We start from the raw sequence: 23,809 nt of genomic DNA, 5'->3' as shown, positions 1-23,809 counted from the left end.
GATTGCTCTGGCTGGCATATAATTATCTGTTCAGTAGCCCAGCGTGCCCAACAAAATAGAGCTTCTCAAGCCCATGAGATCAATTATTGGATGACTTTGAGTACATGAAAATTACTTCACATATGGAGCATAGCATTCCCCTGTAACTTTCACCTTTGGCAACATGCAATGACATAGGGCCATCCTCTATTGGCATTTCTTCAGATATTTAAATGTAGCTACCTTAAACTTCCACATTTATAGGTCCACATATGTCCTGTTCCATCAGCTAGTTTGTATTTAATTTGCATTCCGGACCTGTGGCTATCCTGGTCACTCCTTGCTAGATATGCTTTAGATTATCCATATCTCCTATGCCCACACCAAGCCTACACATCAGACTTGGCCTGTCTGGTAGAGTTTACTGAACCTATCAGTTCCTTTGATGCAGACAGGGGCTGCCTTGTGGGGATAGCTGTTTAGCAGCTACATTGCTCCGCTGGCACATGTTAAACTTGTGGTCAACCAAAACTCCCAACTTTTTTTTCCTCCTGTGGATTTTAGACAAGCCAGTTTTCCATTAGTCTCTTTTTATATAATTACTGTTTTAAACATAAATTCAGAACTTTACAGTTAATGTTATTTAATATTAATGTTAACACTAACAGCTGGCATCTGTTGGAAATTTACCATGTTGATCTTGTTGGGTTTTCCCCAGTATTCACCCTTTGGGACTGCTGTGAATCTTGTTTCTTCCCTTTCTTGTTTTTTTTTTTTCCCCCAAGAAACTTCTGTCTGTCTGTCTGTTGAGAGAGATGTTTGCATATCTAGTACCTGTCCATCTGGATGTCCTCTCTACCCAGCTATGTTTTGGTTTTGGCAGGTTCATAGTGATAATAGCTGTGTAGGAAGCAGATGCAGGGGTAGGGATTCGAGCCACCTAGACTTGTGCACAAGTGTTTATGTACTCCTCCATGGACCTTCTGGTCTTGGGTAGCATGGCTCATAATTAACACATTTCTGCTTTTTTTGTGACTCAAGTCAGGTTCTCCAGATCGTTGCCCTATGCGGCTCACATACTGATGATTATGAAGCATGTAGGCCCTTTTAGAAAAATAGTGACAAAGAGAGATTTTAAAACAAAATAGAGGAAGGAAAAAGAAGGGCAGTATTTTTCACTTTTGAAATCTGTGACTCACTAGCTCAGCCCTAACATTTCTTTCCCAGTCTGCTCCATCTTCCAGCTTCCTGCTTCATGATTATTTTCAAGTCATTAGTGACCCATCTGTGCTGTGGATTGAGAGGGCTTTTCAACTGCTCCACATTAGAAAGTGAAATGCCCTTTAAAAAACGTCGTCCTTTATGTTTTCAGATGACATGTTCCTTCCTGAGCAAGGAATGGGGCTGTTTGCTGGAGAACCTGACTTGATTCATAGAAGAGCAGATTCAAAATAGGAAACAAATATTTTCAAATTGTGTATCTGATAAGGAAACTGTATCCAGAATATATATGAAACTATTACAACTTCATATTAAAATCAACCCATTTTAAAACAGATAAGACTTTCAGTGACTGTGAGGTTGGAGAGATCCTGGCCGGATCTGGATCTCATTGTCTTCCCAAACCTTGGACCCTTCCTTGGAGCCGCTCAATGAAATGGATTGATTTTCCTTTCCACAGTACCGCTGTCCATGAAAAACAGCAACAGCAACAACAGGCAAAGGATTTGAGTAAGCATTTCTCCAAAGAAGATACACAGATGGCCAGTAAACACATGAAAAGATATTCAGCATCTCTAGTCTTTACTGAAATGCAAATTGAGCTGTAATGAGGTACCATTTCACACCAACAAGAATAGCTAAAATAAAAAAGACAGACAATAACAAGTGTTGATGAGGTTGTGGGGAAATTTGAGCTTGTAAAAGGGTGCAGCCACTTTGGAATACAGTTTGGTACCTCCTCAGAATGCTAAACACAGAATGACCGTATGGCCCAACATTCTACTCCTAAAAATGTAAACATATGTCCACATAAAATGTGTATAGGTTGTCTTCTGATTGTTGAGTTGAAAGAGTTTTTTAAAAATACAGTTCAGATCCAAGTCCCTTGTCAGCTGTGTGACTTGCAATTATTTTCTCCCATCTTGTCTTTTTATTCTGTTGCTGATGGCTGTTTTTACTTTGATTCCCAAAGTTTTAAATTTTGATGAAGTCTAATTTATTCACTTTTTTCTCTTGTCACTTTTGTTTTTGGCTCTGTATGTTTTTGAAGTACTAAAAATATTAGCTTATTTTATATTCTGGGCTGACGTTGCTAACTGTGAGTAATTGAATAGTTACTATACTTTGTAGAGAAAGCTAACAAGCCCACCGGATTCTCAAGTTCAGTGCATTGGTTTTCCTGGTTTACCTTTGTATCACCCCTTCACCCAAGCCCTTGGCATGGTATTGTATATAATAGATGCTCAAAAAATACTTGTTGATTAAATCTAGAAGGAAAAGTTGTTTTTGCTAAAGACCACAACTATTTTTTAGGGGACGGGGTAGTCTTGAAGTTCAATTCTTAGCTCCACTTAACTGGCATTTCCTAAGCCACTTAACCTCCTTGAGCTTCAGTGTCCACATTTGTAAAAGAAAGACAGTAATGTGTATCTTGGAAGATTGTTGTAAAAATTATATAAAAAACCCTTTGGATATGTAGAGATTCTGCTAATAGCAATTGGTGATTTTATCAATTAATCGATTTGTATCTCAGTTTCTCCTTTAGTAATAATGGGAATAATGCTCACCCTTAGCCAAGATAGTGGTGTACATGAAGATTCATGAGATACTGAACTTGATTGTTCCCTTCTTCCTTTGATAAGTAAAATAATCCATTTCCCAGAATCTAGGAAGAACCTCCCTTGGTCCCTGACCACCTCTCTTTTTGTGGAATTCATGTTGAAGGAACTTTGACTATATTAGCTAGTTGTACTATTTAGTCCAGAAGTCATGGGCCACATGGCTTAGTGGTTATCTAAGTTAAAATTAACTAAAATTGAAATTTCAGTTCTTCAGTTGTACTAGCCATAGTTCAAGGGTGGAGTAGCTATATGTGGCTAGTGGCTACCATATTGAACAGTGCTTGTACAGAACACTTTCTTCATTGCAGAAAGTTCTGTTGGACAGTGATGGAGCAAAATGGTGGCAATTTTAGGTGATTTTCTGTTCAGCTGCAGAGTCTGTGAGATAAGGCTTTTCTGTAGATCTGTTCAAGTAACACCTTCCCTACACCTTTCCTCCCCCACTTCGGGGATTCTCAGTCTCAAGGAACTTGAACACCTTTGAATCCTGGGAAACAAAGAGTTACATAACCCAGGATGCTTTTATTCTTAGTTATTTTAGAAACTTCACGTTCACGTTCCTCTCTGCTGATGCTGTGCCTTTTTAGTAAGTTTGGTCATCAGGGAGGCCAATGGTCGAGTGACTATTATAGTGACCTGAGGGTGGGAGGCAAGATGCTTCTAATACCCCTAAGTTTCTGGGCTAGGGAAAAGCTGAATTGCAAATAGCTATTCAGGATTCTGGAAATTTTTTTCCATTTATAGATTTAAGATAATGTTCTAGAGATTGGGGTCTTTGGAGAGAGTTTGACAAGGAACCCCTGAGCATTCCTCTCTGGTTGGGGCTGAGTTAAACTGACCTCAGTGAGTTTCTTCCTAAGGACTTTGGACATGTTCTGATTAGATTGTAATGCCCTTGCATTCTTCTCCTGGACTTAAATAGGACAATTAAATTTCTTTTGTTGATTGGATTGCTGTTACATCTTCTTCTTTTCTCTTATTCTCAAAATTTTCTGAAATGATGCTATATGTGGACCATTCCTAGAATTTATGGGTGCCTTTCTGGGTTTGGGGTATACCTCATATGGATCCTGAGGATAGTTTCTTTTTGACTTGAAGCCAGTCATGAAAACATGCGATGAATGAGGGGTCATGAAAATGCATAAGGTTAATATTCTTTCCTATCTACGTTTAAGTGTTGACTTTGCCAGGCCAGGTAATGAGCCCACTGTTATTCCTAAATGGAAAGAAGTGGTTAACTTTAGCCTATTTCAGTATCCAAAATGAAAATTCTAGTGTGTGTGTGTATATATATATATATATATATATACACACACACATATATATATGTATTTTTAATTTATTTATTTTGGTAAAAAGGTATATGTGGCTGATCTCTTGTTGACTAAAAGAAAAGTGCACAAGAAGTTTTGTTTGAGGATCTTAACTGGGGGCTGTAGCCTGGAAGACCACCTTTCAGATAGCTCTGAGAAACAGCTCTGAAGCAGTAAGAGGGGAGCCAGAATATATATGACATGTTTGCTGGAAAAAAAAAAAACCAACATGTGGTCAGACATAAAAAGATTACTGCTAATTGCAAAGAACAGCATCTCAAGTTAAATGCTTCTCTATCTATGGGAAGACTGGGGAATCTGGGGTCGCTGAGATTTCTCCTTAGATATGTATCTTAGCTTCCTCTGGACCAGTAAGTACTTGAAATATGGTGGTGGTGGTTTAGTCACTTAAGTCATGTCTGATTCTCATGACTCAGTGGACTGTAGCCCGCCAGGCTCCTCTGTCCATGAGATGTTCCAGGCCAGAATGCTGGAGTGGGTTGCCATTTCCTTCTCCAGGGGATTTTCCCAACCCACGGATCGAACCTGCATCTCCTGCCTAGGCAGGTGGATTCTTTTCCCACCGGCGAAGCCCACTTGGAATGTGCTCTTTCTCTCTGTCCTGAATTCCCCTCAGGCCCATCGTGGGTGAGTGACTGCAGTGGCTACTGGCTGGATCCTCACAGAATTGGCTTAGCAGCAGCATTTTCATTTTACCTTCTCAACCAGTGGGTAAAGCGCAACTAAACGAGTTCTTTGCTGAAAGAAGCTCAAGACCTCTGATATGTTGGTGGGCACTGTGACTCTCTGGAGAGGAAAACAGTATGTATTTCCCAAAGTTGACTTGAGGGCCCTTGTATGGCCCTGCACCTTGGGGACTGGAGGCCTGCGGAACACTTTGGGAAAGGATGGTATTCTAAGAAGCAGGGAAACGCCCACGGTGGGAGAGGGCAAATGGAGCAACTCTGAAAATACTTCTGCTTTCTGTTCTCAGTGGTATCTCGGTTTTTGTTTCTCAGCCACTATTTTTGACCCAAACAGTAGTCATCTGAAGTTCTCGCGCACACACAGGACCATGTCAGATAAAAGTGCCCCAGACCTTTCTGAATCAGGACCATCATCATCCGGTCTGAAGAGAAGGTAAAAATTGCTCTCTGATTTTTTTTTTTTTTTAAAGAACCTTTGAGTGAGGCTGCTAATTCACTTCTTTTGGGCTTCATTTAGGGTCTGCTAAGTATATATTTCTGCTTCAAGGTACCATCACATTCTAAGAAACAAACAATTTATAGGCAATTTTTACATGATGAGAATCCATTAATGGCTTTTAGAAGATATCTAAAGCTCTGAGGGCAACTTTTGTTGTCAAGGGGATAGGCTATCTGTGCGTCTTGCTTCTATTAATATTTTTCTAGGCAGATTAACTAAATGAACTCCTCTCTAACTCTGGTAATAGTCTCAGCCAGGACAGTGCCTGATAATGGTAACAGCATAATAATAGCTAACATTTCTTAAGTGGTCATTGTCTGCCAGGCACTATCCCAAGTACTATTCATGTATTAACTCATTTAATCTTCACAGAAATTCAATGAGGTAACTGTTGTTTCTCCCACTAAATAAACTGGAAAATATAAGCATTCTATAATAGTGAAAGCTAGAATTAATTATTGGTTCTGTGTTCATACCAATGAATAACAACGCGTGTTTTACGGTACATTTTTTTTATTTGAAGAGAGTGCTAATTTTTATCAAATTCCGTGTAGTATGTAGTGCATAACTGATTTTGCAGCTTATTTGTTCTTAAGATATCTTTCATACATTTTATATGTAAGTTTTATATCTTCTAATTTGGAATTCTTAGATGTCAGTAGATGCTATAAAGATAGAATTTACTTATGTATTTATTCAACAGCCTTTTCTTAGGCTAGTTTCTGTATTCAGTGCTAGGAATGCAGAGTTGATTGAGCTGCAGCCCCTATCCTCACAGAGATGTCATCAGATAAGAAAGAGGAATAATCATCCAAACAGTTAGCATTTCTGTAGTCACAGCAAGGAAACTGATTTCTTGAATTTGATTTTAAAATGTCAAAGAGAAAATGTTTCTAGTTTTCTAGACTTCAGTGGGACAGGCAGCTGGGGAGAAACCACAGATCTTGGTACTTTTTTCCAGCTTTATTGAGATATTATCGACATATATAAGTTTAAGGTGTACAGTGTGCTATATGTATTATGTTTATAGCAAAATGATGGCCAAAATGATGTTAGTTAGTGCTTCCATCCCCGCTGATAATTACCCTTTTTTGGTGTGGTGATAACATTTAAGATTGACCCTCTTAACAACTTTCAAGTATGTAATACAATAGACTGTTAATTTTAAGTCATCATGCTGTATCTTAGATCCTTAACTTATAGCTGGAAGTTTGTACACTTTGACCAACAATTGCCTGGAGAAGTCCATGGACAGAGAAGCCTGGCGAGCTGCAGTCCATGGGGTTGTAAAGAGTTGGACAGGACTGAGCAACTGGCTAACACACACATACGCACTACCACAGTTAGAATAGATAGCCAACGGGAATTGGCTATAGGTAGCCAGTGGAAATCGTTATCCAATTTCCCAGCAGCACAGCCTCTGGCAACCACCATGCTACTCTATTTCTATGAGTTTGGCTTTTTAAGATTCCACATAGGTTGGGAAAATAAGATCCCAGAAGACATGCAGTGTGGCAAAAAAAAAAAAAAGATTCCGTCTATAAGTGAGAATATGCAGTGTTTGTCTTTCCCTGTTGGACTTACTCCCCTTTGCAGAGAGTGCCCTCGAGGCCCCTGGGTGTCTGTCGAGTTGTCCTGCAGCCCTGGCTTGTTTTCACCCAGAGCCGCCAGCCTCAGGGTGAAGCATGTTGTGCTGCTGAAATGCAGGCTTCTGACCACTTGGGGAGAGGGGTCTTCAGGGAGAAAGAACCACATGCTGTGAAAGGAATACCAGTGGCCCCTCAGTGATCCCCTGCAGCATCCTCTCCAGGGCAGGGTCAGTGTACTTCTCTGAATGCAGATGGAGAGAGGAGAGCCAGGCTACAGGGAGAGTTTTCCAGCTGTGATGAGCTGTGAGAAAGGCTGGCAATGTGCTTCTCCTGATGGGTCTCCTTTGATACAGGGTTTGGGGGACTCTGTATGGGAAGCACCAGGCCAGGGCCCTGTTAGCCACATTAGGCCCTGGCCTCAAGGCCCATACTTCCTTAGGTAAATCATTTTTTTCTTTTTTTTTTTTTAATCAGAGGACAGTTGCTCTGCAATATTGTGTTGTCCTCTGCCATCCAGCAGCATGAATCAGCCACAGGTTTATATATATATGTGTGTGTCCCCTCCCTCCTGCACCCCCCTGCCATCTCCCACTCCACCCCAACCCTCTAAGTTGTCAGCACTGGGCTGAGCTCCCTGTGTCACACAGCAAATTCCCACTGGCTATCTATTTTATCTGTGGTAATGTATATGTGTGTGTCAGTAGCTCAGTCGTGTCCAACGCTTTATGAGCCCATGGACGGTAGTTCACCAGCCTCCTCTGCCTATGGAGTTCTCCGAGCAAGAATACTGAAGTGGGTAGCCATTCCTTTGTCCAGGGGGTCTTCCCAAGCCAAGGAATGAACCCAGGTCTCCCGTGGTAATGTATATCTTTCCATGCTGTTCTCTTAATTCATCCCACCCTCTCCTTCCCCCACTGTGTCAGTTGAATCAGTTTTAAAGGAAAACAAGTGGAAGCTGGGGGTGGAGTGAGGGGCGTGGGAGGCAGAGTCTTCCTGGGACGTTTTGCAGAAAGTGCCAGTGGATAGGTAGGGTTCCAAGCTCCTGGAAAAGCCAAATCTTGCAGCCAGCCCAGGCCCTTAACTGTGGCCTGAGACATGCCTCTCCCACCCTCCAAATGTGCCTCTCTGCTTGGTGTGCTGTGAGAATTATGCACTCACCTGTTGGGTTGTACTTTTCATAGATGTGATCCTCTCTAGATAAAATGACCCACTGAACGGAATGTTGGGAGGTTCACGTTTTTCAGTGTGTGTTGAGTGCTTCATACGTGCCAGGCGTTCTAAGCACTTTTCATGTCTTTAACTCATGTATCACCGTAGCCCTGTAGGTGTGTGCATTACTGTCCCCATTTAACAGTTGAGGAAACCGTCAGAGAGGTTGAATGGCTTGTCCAGACCAAGACTCAAATTGGAAAGCCAGGTTTTGGAGGACAGTGGTTTCGTTTCTGCCTCAGACAGGAATCTAGTTAAATCACCCTGAGAAGATGGAGATCCTTTTTGAAAAAAGGTCATCGAGGTACACAGCTCTCAACTCATCTTTGCTAGTGTGGCTCTTGTGTGATTACAGTGTTTGTCTTTGGATATGACCAAGAGATGGAGTCATTTTTGGTTTCTAGGTTTCTGGCCTGGGTGACTGGGTGATGGTGGTGAGAAGTAGCAGGGACTTAAGGAATTCACTTGCATGGTTTTTACCTCTGGACCAGGAGTCTTGAGTTGAATACAATGTGATATAATATGGTTCCAAATCAGAGGGGTCAGGAAGGAAGCAACAACAGTAACCCTGTTCCTGCCTGCCCAGGTCCCATGCTTCCCTGGACAACCGCCTCCCCATCTGTGGTTACCTGTCAGAATGTCAGCTGAGGTTCCTCTGTTTTGTTTATTCCTGTTTTCCCAGTACTTGGCACGCTAATGGTACTCAGTATCTATTGAATGGCTGACTAAAGGAGTGAATAAATCTCACATGGCTAACCGGTTTAGCTTTCTAGATAGCTGCATGGGAGTTTATATCCTGTTGTATATCCTGTGAAAATGGCAATGACAGAAAGATACAAATGCTGTAATGCTGGTTTAGAAGAAAGCTGTTAGAACTAACTGCCTTATTACTCTGTTTACTGAAATAAAAATGCCCAGTGTGAGAGCTGTGGGTTTCATTTGGGGACTTCCAGGGAGCTGCAGCTGAGGAGACAACCTCTCAGATAGCTCTGAGGAACTGCTCAGTACATACGTGGGTGGTCACTATAAATGTGATTTTGGTGAAGGGCTACGTAAAGCACATATCTTGTTACAAGGTTGTTGATAGTAGGAGGGACAGACATCTTAGTTTATGGTTTTAGTACTTAGCTAAGTATGGGAAGGTGAAAGAATCCAGCTTTATAAAAAGTTTCTCCTGAAAATACCTAACTATTTAAAGGTCTGTTCTTTCAGTTTTCCCAGAGCACAGAGTGCTTCATTGCTGATCTCTGCCCTGAACTCCTTTCAGAGTGTGTTAAAGGTCAGCCACTGTAGTGGCTAGTGACTTAATCCTTGTAGAGCTGAAGGGGGTAACAGTCTTTAGTTGGCAATGCTGATGGAAGACTTTTTTTTTTTTTTTTTTAAATAAGTACTACCAAAATATTGATAGGCTTTCGGTCAGCTCAGTAACTCAGTTGTATCTGACTCTTTACACTTGTTCTGAATCTTAGATAAGAATTATCTGCATCTGATAGGAAATGGATTGATTGGTTAGACTGTGAAATAAGGTAAAGAATTTTACATTTTCTTTATTGCTACAGTTGTAGAGCTTGCTGGAACCTCTCAGGAAATTTTTAGATGATTGTATGATTATGAGAAGAAATAATATTTGTTAGGCTTTACCTATATTCCAGAGTCTGTTCTAAGTGCTTTATGTGTTTTAACATTTATTCCACACAACAACCTCATGAAGTAGGTACTACTATTATTCCCATTCTACAGATAAAGAAACTGAGGTATTGAAAGATTGTCCAAGATTACACAGAAAGTAAATGATAGGTCCAAATTAAAATCTGGATAGGTTAGCTCAGAGTCTATTTCTTAATTCTTATACTCTAGTGTCTTTGATATCCAGAGTACTCTGAAAAATCTTGTTGAGCAAAGGAGAACCCATTTCTTTGAGAAAAAGGAAAAAAAAAACACTTCTCTGCCGCTCATATTATTCCCCCTGTCTGAAATGCTCCCCTCTATAGTCTGACTCTTCTAGAAAATATCTAAATATCTAGGAAATATTAAAAAAATTTTTTTTTCAACTCAATCAGGATAAAGCTGGTGTGCTGTGAGGCAATTTCAGCCTTTTTTCATATTTGATTTCATAGTTTTTCCACCATGACACCATACTTCTTATAAACTTTATTTTAAAATTAGCATTCAAATCAAAAGAAAACTTGTAACAGTCTAGTTTGACTAACACCAACTTAGTTTCAGTAGCATGCGCTCCATTTCTGGGCCTCCTCCTTCCTATTGTCCTTGCCAGGACGGGCTTCCCTGGTGGCTCAGACGGTGAAGAACCTGCCTGCAGTGCAGGAGACCCAGGTTCAGCCCCTGGGCGGGAAAGGTCCCCTGGGAAACGGAATGGCTACCCTCGCCAGTATTCTTGCCTGGAGAATTCCATGGACAGAGGAACCTGGTGGGCTACAGTCCATGGGGCTACAAAGAATTGGGCACAACTGAGTGACTAACACTGTCACATTTACCCCACCATACACTGCGTGCCCCAAAACAAGATTTATCTTGTGTATCTGCCTTATAGGTGATATAGGAAAAAAGAGAAGTTATAAATTAAAAGTACGGTAATGCTTGTTTTTATATTTACCTGTGTGGTTACCTTTACCAGTGTTCGTTATTTCTTCCTATGGCTTTGAGTTTCTTTTCATTTTAGCCTTCTTTTATCATTTCTCAGGGAAGCTCTTGCTGGCAATGAACTCCTTTATCTTTCATTTATATAGACATTAATTTTAATTTATCTTTCTTCTTAAAGGATAGTTTTGTTGGATATAGAATTATCGGTTAGCTTTTTTCTTTCAGGACTTTAAATGTTATTCCACTGATGACAAATCAGCTATAAATTTATTGATACTCTCATGTATTTGAAGAATCATTTCTCTATGCTTTAAAATTTTCCTCTTTCTTTGGGTTTTGACATTTTGCCTATAATTTGTCTCCATGTGGTTCTCTGGCTTTATTTTTCTTGGAGTTTGTTGAGCTTCTTGCAGTATATACAGTAAGTCTGCTACATACGAACCTCACTTAGATTCTGTTCAGTTTTCTTCCTTCTTTCTGCTGCTCAGATTTGTTCATTTTGATTTTTCCTGTCTTCAAGCTTGCTGATTCTTTTTTCTGCTTGTTCAGATTTGATGCTGAACATCTCTAGCTCATTTTTCATCTCAGTCATTATACTTTTAACTTCCAGAATTTATTTTCTTTTTATAATTTCTATTTTTTATCAATATTCTTTTTGCCCATATCACATTTTTCTTATTTCTATTAATTATTTGTTCATAATTTCTTTTAGCTTATTGAACAGGTTTAACACAGTGGATGTAACATCTTTGACCAGTAATTCCAATGTCTAGGTTTCCTTGGGGATGGCTTCTGATGCATTCTATTTCTTCCCCTGTGAATGATCATATTTTCCTGTTTCTTGTATACTTTGTAGTTTTTTTTGTTGTTGTTAAAAATTCTATATTCTGACTATTATAACATGGTAGCTGGAAATCTCATTCTCCTACTCTTCAGGGATTGTTGATCGTTTTGCTGGTGGTGTTGAGGGCTGCTGCTGTTTGTGACATTTCCACAGTAGTGTTGCAAATATGCATTTCTTGTTGTATCTGGTCACTGAAGTTTCTGTTCCCTTATCTTGGAGGTCAGCCAGTGGCCTGACAAAGATATATTTAAATATCTAGCTCCAAAAAGAAGCGTCTTTTCTTTTTTTGCTGCACTATGCAGCATGTGGGGTCTTAGTTCCCCAACCAGGGATTGAATCTGTGCGCCCTGCAGTGAAAGAATGGAATTTTAGTCACTGGACTGCCAGGGAAGTCCCAGGAGGGATTTTTGATTTTTTTTTTTTTTGGTCTGAAATTTTCCAGTGAATGCCATCAGTGAAGCTGCTGCCACTGAGAGGGCTAAAACCAAGGCAACTGTCTGTGTCAGTGCCTCGAGCACCTCCAGACCAGCCTGCGTGCACAACCCCAAATTTTTAGAGGACGAGGCCCCCACTGCCCATCCTGGCACCAGTCAGCCATTCCAGGAATGTGAGCTGCTCTCCCCCAGCTGCGATGGAGCTGAGGAGTGGAGGGTGGGAGCTGGTTTACCCACACTGCTTGCTTAAGAAAGATGAGCAGCCTCTTTCTTCATCAGGCACTCCCCAGGTTGCTCTAAGTGTCCAGTTAGGTTCTAGGTTCCCAAATAGTTGATTCTCACCACTTCTGCCACCTCAGGGGTTGCTTGAGTGGCGGGATGATCTCTCCAACTTCCTGCTCTGCCATTTTTCATGACATCACTCCTGAAAGCCTTGTTTTAAATGGAAGAAACTTGGTCTTTATAGCAGAAGGGTATCCACAGGGAGAAGCACCAGCCAGAAGCTCTCTTCTTTCCATATCTGTTGGGTACCCTGGGGGGTCTCTGCCCTCAAGGAGCTCACTGGAGGGGACAAGAGGCAGGTAAAATGGGAAACAACAATTCCACAGAAGCGCTGTAAGTGCTGTAGTTGAAGAAAGGACAAAAGGCCCAAGGGGCAGAGGAGGGAGACGTCAGAACTGCTATAAAAGCTTCATAAATAAAAGAAAACTTTTTTTTTTTTTTTTGCCAGACACCAGAGTATTTTGTTAGCTGAGGTCCAGGCAAAGGGTAGTAAGTGCAGGGGCCCCACTCTCAGCTGCTTTAATATCCCGTCTTGGCACCCTGCAGCTGCTTACATCCTGTTTACGCCTGAATCTCACCCCAGTCACACTGTCTCCCCCACTGTCATCGAAACTGCTCTTCTTTGCTTCAGTGTCAGCATTTCAGAAGCCTTCTCTGGCCACCCTATTCAAAATGGCACAGCTTTCTCTGTCTTTGCTTTCTTTTCGTTCCTAGCCTGGGCACTCTGTGGTATTATGTTTATGGATGGGCAGGTGATATTCATTTATTCAACTGATGCTGATTTCAGCACCACTGCGTGCCAGCAACACTGCTCTAGACTCAGTTGACAAGACAAAGCCCCTGATTTTGCGGGAGTTTATATTCTGGGGTGGAGAAGCAAGTGTAAACCAAATAAACGAATAGGATAATTTCCGGTAGTGGTAAATGTACCAAGGAAATAAAGTAAGGCATTGAGATAGAGTGATGGGTGGCTGGGGGAGAGTTTGGGATCTCTAGGCCTTTCGAATTTTGAGAGCCAAAGTCTTCAGATAAAGTATAATAATAATTGAGTTCTTCCTCTTTGCCTAGCTAAGTGTTTTTCATGTTTTATATGCTCCCACAAATCTTAGTGGATGGCTAACATCCTTTCACAGATGAGCAAACCAAGAATCAGGGAAGTTAAATAAGCTGATGAAATTAGCTAGTAAAGCAGTGAACCCATGACTTAGGTCTTTAGGCTCTTTCATGCTAATGTCTACCCTACTCCAGTACTCTTGCCTGGAGAATCCCATGGACGGAGGAGCCTGGTGGGCAGCAGTCCATGGGGTCGTGAAGAGTTGGACACGACTGAGCGACTTCACTTTCACTTTTCACTTTCCTGCATTGGAGAAGGAAATGGCAACCCACTCCAGTGTTCTTGCCTGGAGAATCCCATGGACGGGGGAGCCTGGTGGGCTGCCGTCTATGGGGTCGCACAGAGTCGGACACGACTGAGGCGACTTAGCAGCAGCAGCATGCTAGTGTCTGAGCTTTGACTTTTTTTACTTGATGATATCATTTGCCATTGCAGAATCATGATGGGTGAAAGATTTAAAATTTGAAAAAAAAAAAAAAAGAATTATCAGTGCAATCTGCTATAGGTTAAAAAAAATAGGCTGTTGATATGTAAAGATAGTTTCAAGATTATCATAGAAATCCTGGCATGATTGGTTCTCCAGCTTAAGAAAACATATATGTAAGAAGTGTATACGTTAAAAATTAATTTACATATGATAGAAACAAAATACTAATCCTAAGTCAAATACTTTTAAAAAGTTACCTTAAAGATGTCATGTTCCTCTTTCTTTTCCGGGACTGTGAAGTTTAAATGAGACAACCACAATATACACTTCTCCTTAAATCCTAACTGGCCCCTGTTTTTAGATGAGAGGAAAAGAAACTAGTGTCTGAGATGGTATTTCATCATTTTCCTCCCTCTCACAGAGAAATGGTTATTGTGTGTGCTCTGGTGTACCCAAATATAGAGGGAGGAAAAAAAACCTGCTTTCTCTACTGTTCTAGGTTTTCCAGCTGAGCCCTATAAATTAAATTGACAAAAGACAGATCAACAAGAGAAAAGCAAACAGAGGTTTATTAACATGTGTGTCATGCATGCCTATGGGAGGACTCAGAGATGAGAAACTGAAGAGGTTGTCTATAGCATTTTCACAAGAGAACAGTGGATTTCTAGACAAGTGATAAGACAGAGGAAAAGGACCTGGGAATTCTGGGGTTGGCAGATTGTGAGAAGACCAATGTATAAGGAAACTAATGGAAGATAGGGGCTTGTTTTAGCAAGGATAATTATATAGAGTTCTCCAGTGCCTTAGAGTTCTCTGGGCTGATAGGGGTCTAGACTGCCTTGGTGATTGACTTCCATCCTTCCTGGAAGAGAGAAGGGTGGATGACCATATTTTCCTGTTTCTTGCATACATTTTTGTTGTTGTTGTTAAAAATTCTGTATTCTGACTATTTTCATGTGGTAACTGGAAATGTCATTTATCTTCAGCTCAAAATAATCCTTATGTTCAAGTAGCTTATTTTGGGGCTGATCTGGTCTTCTACTCTTCACAAGCTATGTATACATCATTATAGAGTAAATAATTTTTTTCCCACAAAAAGTGCCTACTCTGTTCTAGGCAATATTTTAGGTATTAGAGATACATCAATAAACAAGACAGTAAACCTTCCTCCCTCCTTGGAGCTTCCATTCTAGCTAGAGAATATAGGCAGTAAGGAAATACATGAAAATAATATAAAATACACCAGATGGTAAAATTTTATGGAGAGACATAAAGCAGGGGAGAGAGGAAGAAGAGTGTGCTCTGAGGGAAAGGTTACAATTTAGAGTATCAGGTAAAGTGATATTTGAGCAAATACCTGAGAGAGGTGAGGAGGCAAGCCTGTGGGTTATGCAGGGAGGTGTGCAAGCAGAGCGAATTGCAATTGCCCAAGCCAGGGCTGGCTGGAGTGGCTGGAACGGGGAATTGGAGATGAGGGCAGAGAGATGATTGGAAATGAGTTGTGATAAGAACCTGGAAGGACTTGTAAGTATTACAAGACTTCGGCTTTAACCCTCAGTAAGGTGGGAGTCAGAGAGACCTTGGCCTGAACACCTAGATGAGTATAGTGTCCATTTACTGTAGCAGGTCTTTACTAAGGGCAGAATTAGGTGGGCATTAGAAGCTCATTTGGGGGCATGAAATGCCCACTAGATATCTCGGTAGAAATGTCAAGTGGGCAGCTGAATATAAAAGTCTGGAGTTCCAGGATGGATATTTGTTAGCAGCAGGCAGATTGCATTTAAATCCATGAACCCAGATGAGAACACCCTGAGAATTAGTGTAGACAAAGGGGCCTGGGACTCAACTCTGAGGCACTGCATTGGTTGGGGAGGCGAGGATGAAGCAGCAAAGCCGAATTAGAAGTAGCAGCACAGTGGGATAGAGGGAAATATAGAAGAGACCAGCATCCTGAAGTCAAGTGAAGAAGAGGCTTCGCAGAGCAGACGCTGCTGACCGCTCAGTTAGGATGACCGGAAATGGACCACTGGCTTTAGTAATGGCACCTGGGGGTCATCAGTGCACTTTTGGAAGATGACTGCTGGTGAATGCCGTCTGTCAGGACTTTCCTCTGTAAAGTGGCTCACTTGTACACTGTGGCTTACATTCGACTTTTTTCTTCTTCACCATCCAGGAAAAATGGTTTCTATATGTGTGTGCTCCTGGACGTGCAGCTTTAGATCTGAAGGATATTCTAGTGCAGCCGCCTCCTTTCGCATCTGTGAAGAGCAAGGCTTGGACAGGTTACATGATGTAAGCAGGTCTGCTCATGGTAGAACCAGGACAACCCTGTGCTTCCAAGTGCCAGGCCGGCTATTTTGTCTGCCACACCTGGCCTGCTTTGCTAAAAAGTGCCGAAGGTCAGAGGTCAGCTCTAGTGCATGGAGAAAGAGGCTCCTGCCTTGTCCCTTGAATCCTTAACCTTTCTCTCTCCGGTAAGCCTGTTGAGCACTGTGCTTCAGACACTGGGCTTGGATCTCAGTTCTTCAGCTAACAAACTCTGTGACTTTAGACAAGTTAATTCACCTCAGTTTCTTCATCCACAAAGTGGAGATAATAATGACACACTGTTGTGCTGTAAGAATTAAAACGTTGCTTGCCTTGTGGAGTTCTTTGCACAGTGCCTGCCAGGACCTAATGAATGTTCCATACATGGTGGTTCTCAAGATTATTAGGATATTGGGATTTTCGTTTCCAGGGCATTGCTCATGTTAAAGCCATCTTTAAAAAGATATTTAATTGATGACATTGCCTGGGGTTTATTTATGAAACAGACTGACTAGCATTACACCCACAAATCTGTTCAAATTTTCCCTAAAGAAGCTAGCAGATGTCTTTTCTTTTTTTTTTTTTTTTTGCCTAGTTGCTGCTACTGGGGGAAAAATGCCAGCAAAACAACTTAAGACAATGTACCTGCACACTCAGGGCAAATACATAATTTGTTCCCCTTTTATCAGCACTGAGAAAGTAGAACTGTCAGTTTCCAGCTCCCCGGCTCTCCATCTCTCATGCAGGAAGGAGCAACATAAGGAGCAGCCGGACGTGCCAGCTTTACCTAAGACCTTTCAATCCAGGAGTTCAGTGTTGCTGGCCTTCAGGATGCTTAAGCTTTACCCTCACTATTTATTAGCATTTCTGTGGTTGCTGATAGGAAAAAATGCATCTTTTCAAATGAATCTGCAGCAACTTACTCTTTTCAAAACATACTTCAGAATTTGTGACAGAGCAAAGTAAGCGGTAACGAGGTTATAGATTTGCCTTCCTCAAGTCAGTATCTGCTTTAAAAATGACCATTTTTAGCAACAGCAGCAAAGCATTTCTTAATTCCAAAGCTTGCTTTCTTTTTTGTCAGTGAGCTGCTTTCCTGACTCTGTGTATGTATATGTGCACGTGCAAACACATGCGCTTGTTTGTGTAGCACAGAGCTTGAGAAAGAAGAGGGCAGGAGCATAAAGAAAAAGTGTGAGTTACGGAAAATTTTTCAGAACTGTTACAGCTGAATTTCTTTAAGCACATCCGTGGGCTTCCTTGATGGCTCAGTGGTAAAGAACCCACCTGCAATGTGGGAGATGTGGGTTTGATCCTTAGGTCAGGAAGATCCCTTGGAGAAGGAAGTGGCAACCCACTCCAGTATTCTTGACTGAAAAATCCCATGGACAGAGGAACTTGGCAGGCTACAGTCCAAGGGTTGCAAAGAGTTGGCTATGCCTGAGCCCAGCACAAGCACATGCATGGACTTGAACTCACTCCCAAGTATTGGGTTGACCAAAAAATTCATTCACGTTTTTCTATTATTGCCTGTATTATTAGAATGAGACCTGATGCAGTGAATAGGAAAGACTAATGTGTTTAAATGGTCATTCATATTTACATTTATGCAATAGATACTGGAATTCCAATTATGTACCAGACACTGTGCTTAGCATGGGCCAATAAATAATAATTTATGCTAAGCTCTTTTAATTAGCATTAATATTATGCAAATAACATGAAAATGGTAAAGAATTCCACATTACAAAAGTACAGTTAAAAAAATGGGTTGGTTTTCCATGTCAGACCATTTGATTTTAACTTGATTTCCTGAGAATTTCATTGTATATGTATTTATGCAGGTAGCTTCTTATTCATATCATCTTGTTATTTTTTCAAATAAATGAGATACTTTAGAGAGAGTTCCACCTGTTGTTTTTTTTCATTTAGCAATTGCCCTTGTTAATATGTTAGCACCAACCGATATACCCCACTGGTTTTATTATAATTGCAAGGCATTCTACAGTATGGATGTACCATACTTAAAAATTTTCCAGACTTCTAGCTTATTTAAAATGAATACATTACTTCTTGCACTACAGAGTTCTCTTTTAATGAGAATTATACAAAATAATATCTCTGACTGCCATCCTATTGCTAGGACATGAGATTCCCAAAAAGTATTTGCAGACTGGATAAATTGATTTAATTTATTCATATATTATGCATGTTGTTTTCATTTATAGATAATGAAAAAGTAAAATTGAATGGTAAGCATTCTCGCATATTCCAAATTAATGGAGTCCATGTTAATGGGGTCTGTGTCCTATTACCTGCATTGCTAGCACCTAATTAGCACAGTGACATACTCAGTAAAAGTGTCTGTAACGATGGCAACGTGAAGAGTTTTGTTGTCCATCAGAGCCAAGGCGGGTAATGGTAGTGCTCTACAGATCAGCAGACTTTGAGGCACATTTCCTTCTGTCTGGCAGGTATTTTAGTTTGAATGACTCACAGAGACCTTCAGCTGAGTCAGTTTAGACTCTAGGAGTGTATGAACACTGGCCAGATTGTTCTCAGAGTTTTTCAGACATTTAGGGATCTGACTCTGAAAACCGAAGAGCTGTATTTGGGGAGGGAGCTTCCATTCCTGTGGCAGAGACCCTCTATGTTCCCTTCAGACATACCTTCTGCAGTAGACAGATGGTCTACGTCAAGGTCATCTGACAGGTCATCTGACAAAATAGGTGTTCTGGAAATTGGTCAGCTGTGCCTCGTGTGCCAGTCAGATGTCACAGGTGTCTGGATTGCTCATGGCGGCTCAGGTTCCCTGCTAAAGCTGTCATGGAGGTCCCTGAGAAGTATGCAGTGCAGGGCATGCCCCGAGGGAGCTCTCCAAGTTGCATGGGGAGACGTGCCACTGCCCCCAGACAGCACAGGATATGGTGTATTTTGGCAACAGAGAACAGAGGCCCAGGGGTCAGACGGCCTGGACTTGAGGCTCAAGCTGGACAAGCTGTGTGACCTTGTCATGATGTTGCTTCAGTTTCCTCATCTGTAGATTGGAGATAATAATAGTACCTGATCACTGTGGGAATAAATGCCTTAGTACATGCAATGTGTTAGAGCAGTGCCTGATGCAAGAGTGCTTAGTAACTATTAGCTCTTATCATCATAACCTCTAGCTCTACCAAATGGAAAAGATGATAGTAGCTCCTATAAGTTACTAGGCATATAAATGCCAGCCTCTGTGCTGACTGCTTCACATTCAGTATCTCATCCAATCCTTTGTGAAGTGAGATGTTTTATTTTTTTAAATTATTTTATTTGTGATGTCTTTATTTTTCTGGAAGTACAATTGCTTACAATGTTTCGTTAGTGGGAAAGAGTGAAGGCGGGAGGAGGAGGGGACGACAGACGATGAGAGGGGTTGGATGGCATCACCGACTCGATGGCCATGCGTTGGAGGAGGCTCCGGGAGCTGGTGATGGACAGGGAAGCCTGGCGTGCTGCAGTCCGTGGAGTCCCAAAGAGTTGGACGAGACTGAATGACTGAACTGACTGAGTAACTGTACACCAAAGTGAATCAGCTCTACGTGTACATATATCGCCTCCTTTTGGATTTGCTTCCCATTTAGGTCGCCACAGAGCACCTTCACTGAATCCGCACTGAGAACGAGACTAGGGTTCTGGCTTCTGGCTTCCCAAGGTCTTTCACTCAAAACAGTTTCATCAAACCAACAGAAGCTGTATATGCCTTTAGGAAGGCAGACTATGGAAGATTTATTTTTTTGCTTATTGGTCTTCTGTCTTCCAGGGTGTTCTTGATTTTCTTTTATTTCCTGCTGTTTTGGAAATTTAGTACTATACATCTTTTCAGTCTGTTTAGTACCTATTGATCCTTTTGTGTGCATACTGAAGATTGCCCGGGGCATTCAAGTGCTGGTCAAGAGTAATTACTGTGCCAGGCAGTGAAACTAAAGGCAAGGAAGGAAAGTCGCTCAGTCGTGTCCGATTCTTTGTGACCCCATGGACTGTAGCCTACCAGGCTCCTCTGTCCATGGGATTTTCCAGGCAATAGTACTGGAGTGGATTGCCATTTCCTTCTCCAGGGGATCTTCCCGACCCAGGGATCGAACCCAGGTCTCCCGCATTGTAGACAGATGCTTTACCATCTGAGCCACCAGGGGAGTCCGTAGTGAAACTAAAAATGACAACAGGTGAACCCTTGCTCAAGACAGGGAATTGAGTGAAGTCTAGGTTTGTTTCATTATGCTAGAAAGAGAATACCACTTAGTAGACTATTTCCTGTTGCAATCTATTTTTTTCCTATTTTTTTAACCTCCATTTGCTCCTGCATGGGGGAAAACATCATATTTTTAAAATGAAGTCATTTATTCGGTTGTGCTGAGCAATATAGGTGCCATCCCTGGTGTAGTTTGCCAAGTAGCAACAACTACAAATACAGTTGAGGAAAGTGAGTGCTGTGATGGAATAATTCCAGGGGCTGTAGCCATGCTCTGGGGAGGTACCTCACCCAGTATCTAGAGGGAAGGGAAGTTTTCCCTCAAGTCAATTCAAGTCGCATTAGGGTGAGACCTAGAGGTGATAGGAATTAGCCACAAGAAGAGTTTTCCAGTCAGAGAAAGCAAGCTACACAAAACTGATGGACAAAGAGAATGCTCATGCATTTGAGGAACTAAAGGGGGCTTCTGCTTGGTGGAGAGCCTGGAGGCAGTCTGGCCAGTTATGGATACTCACAGAAATCCTATAAACCACATGAAGTTTCATTAGGGCATTGAGATGCCGTTATAGGACTAAAACTGGGAAATGACACCTGAGATTTGAGTTGCAGAAGAGTCAAGCCGGTGAGGGATGGAGAGTGTTTCAGCACGTGCAAATGCCCTGAGGTGGAAAGAGTTGGCTGTGAATGATAAACCTAAAAGACGATTGATTTGGTAGGAGTGCGGGAAGCGATGGGGAAGGGTCCTGTTGAAGGCTGGAGTCTCCACTTTGAGTCTTGAAGTCATGTAATGATTTTTCAGTTTAGTCTAAGAAAGCCATTACTTGAGCTTCTGTGTAGCAGGTGGACTGGGGGCAGCAGTAGGCGCTGGAAACCAGCCATTGTGGTACAGGGAAGGGAGGCGGTGAGGCCTTGGACTAAGATCATCCAGTGGAGACAACAGAGAGGAGCGGCCCAATTTGGGTATAATTTAAAGGCTGTTCTGCAGGGCAAGAGAGAGGGATTAAAGGGCGATGAATTTCAGAGATCGTAACTCCCGCGGTTATTCACAGTAGACTGGTCTGGGATGGTGCTCAGCTGGCCCTCAGGATGGTGCTGTGTGGTTTCCCAAATGTTAACAAAACAATTCATTGGCTACCTCCAAGGAGCTCCTTGCTGTGGGGCAGGAAGGAAGCCTGAGGTTCATAGTGTGATCGTACAGTGTGTTGGCTCCTTGAGCTAAATCTTCATTCTCCCCTTCTCTCCTCCTTGAACCTTTGATCCTTTGGTCTTGGTTCCAATCTCTAGGTTCTAGTAGAGCAAGGGTAATCCCTCTTCCACGTGATAGGTACTCCAAGAAAGCTATCCTGTTGACTGGTCCTCCTCAAGGTACACATTCCCTTCTCTCCAGCCTTTCTTCCCGGGTCTTGCTGTTGAAGCCCTTTGCCAACTTGGCAGTCACCTTCCTTCTGACGCCTTCCATTGTGTGGTGGTGTCCTTCCTAAAACATGATGAATTGCAACTGGCTGTCACCTTGATGACAGAGATGAAGGCCTGTGGACAAGGAGACACAAACTCTGTGTTTCACATTTATAAAAGGTAACATGAACTCAAAGAAGAATATTGAAAAAACAGAAAAGTATAAGGAAGGAAAACGTAAATCCCCGTGGCATGGTCTTCTCAAGATAATTAGCTTAAACTTTTTGGTTTAATTTCTTTTAATTTTTTCTTCTCTGTATATTTGTTAATACTTTTTGATGGGTAACCTATAGGTCTCTTCTTTCATACTTAGCTTTTTCATATCATTAAAACTTCTCACCAGCGTTATTTTATTTACCTGTTTCCTGAGGTAATAAATTGTTTCCAGTTCCCACTTTTATAAATAAAATGCACTGCAGCACGTACAAATCTTGTATGCATGTCTCATCTCCTTAGGATACTAGGATGGAATTACAGGGTGCAAACATTTTTGGGGGACTCTTGGTACATGTGGCCAGATTGTCCGCTGGAAGAGACTTATCCATTCCTCTCCATAGCCCCCTCGACAGGGGTAAGTGGGCTTGTCCATTTCAGCACGTCTTCACTCTGTCGAGAGTAGGTGATAAACGGAGATGCAAGTCCCAAATATGAGGAAGGCAGGCATAGAAGGGATACCACCAGTTCAAACAGCTAACATTTTTGAGTACATATTTGTGTGCTGGTTCAAAACTGAGAAAGGAGTATGTCAAGGCTGTATACTGTCACTCTGCTTAATTGACTTATATGAAGCATACATCATGCGAAATGCTGGGCTGGATGACTCATAAGCTGGAATCAAGATTGCTGGGAGAAATATCAACAACCTCATATATGCAGATGATACACCACTCTAATGGCGGAAAGCGAGGAGGGACTAAAGAGCCTCTAGACGAGGGTGAAAGAGGAGTGAAAAAGCTGGCTTAAAGGTAAACATTCACAGCACTAAGATCATGGCATTTGGTCACATAACTTCATGACAAATAGAAGGGGGCAAACTGGAAACAGTGGAAGATTTTATTTTCTTGGCCTTCAAAATCACTGTGTATGGTGATTGCAGCCATGAAATTAAAAGACGCTTGCTCTTTGGGAGGAGCAAGCTATGACAAACCTAGACAGTGTATTAAAAAGCAAAGATATTGCTTTGCTGACAGAGGTCTATGTAGTCAAAGCTATGGTTTTTCCAGAAGTCATGTAAAAAACAGTCCTGAGTGCCAAAGAATTGATGCTTTTGAACTGTGGTGCTGGAAGAGACTCACGAGAGTCCCTTGGACAGAAAGGAGATCAAAGTAGCCAATCCTAAAAGAAATAAATCTTGAGCATTCACTGAAAGGATTGATGCTGAAGCCTAAGCTCCAATAATTTGGCCACCTGATGGGAAGAGCCAACTCATTGGAAAAGACCCTGATGCTGGGAAAGGTTGAGGGCCAGAGATGAAGGGGGTGACAGAGGATAAGATGGTTGGATGGCATTATTGACTCAGTGGACATGAGTTTGAGCAAACTCCAGGAGTTAGTGAAGGACAGGGAACCCTGGTGTGCTGCAGTCCATGGGATCGCAAAGAGTCAGATACAACTTAGGACTGAGCAGTGCTTGTATACCAGGTACTTACTAAGTATGTCTCATTCATTTGTACTAAGTACTTCTCATGTAGACGCTACACATCTGTTGATATTGGTGGTGGTTTGGGCTTCCCTGGTGGCTCAGAGGTTAAAGCGTCTACCTGCAATGCGGGAGACCTGGGTTTGATCCCTGGGTCGGGAATATCCCCTGGAGGAGGAAATGGCAACCCACTCCAGTATTCTTGCCTGGAGAATACCATGGATGGAGGAGCCTGGTGGGCTACAGTCCACGGGGTTGCAAAGAGTTGGACACGACTGAGCAAGCGACTTAACTTTCTTTAGTCACTAAATTGTGTCTGATTCTTGCGGCACCATGGACT

The 23,809-nt window shown here is 41.9% G+C and overlaps 1 protein-coding gene across 11 annotated transcripts in view; it reads left to right on the top strand.

Annotated features, from left to right (window-relative positions):
• TMCC3 (transmembrane and coiled-coil domain family 3) overlaps positions 1-23,809 on the top strand; it is a 286,278-nt gene that overhangs the window by 44,878 nt on the left and 217,591 nt on the right. For 6 of the 11 annotated variants that reach the window (XM_042246614.1, XM_060412523.1, XM_015094602.3 and 3 more), the window contains exon 1: positions 5,171-5,275. The exons of 4 other annotated variants lie outside the window; for them this stretch is intronic. The gene's annotated coding sequence lies outside the window, so the exon portion shown is untranslated. Of the gene's footprint in view, positions 1-4,772; positions 4,958-5,154; positions 5,276-23,809 lie in introns of those variants that run through there. One more of the 11 variants, XM_060412518.1, reaches the window with a different exon arrangement.

The sequence above is a fragment of the Ovis aries genome, chromosome 3 (assembly GCF_016772045.2).
Source record: "Ovis aries strain OAR_USU_Benz2616 breed Rambouillet chromosome 3, ARS-UI_Ramb_v3.0, whole genome shotgun sequence".
Taxonomy (NCBI): Eukaryota; Metazoa; Chordata; class Mammalia; order Artiodactyla; family Bovidae; genus Ovis; species Ovis aries.
Note: the sequence above shows the minus strand (reverse complement) of the source record. Positions and strands in the feature narration are given on the sequence as shown.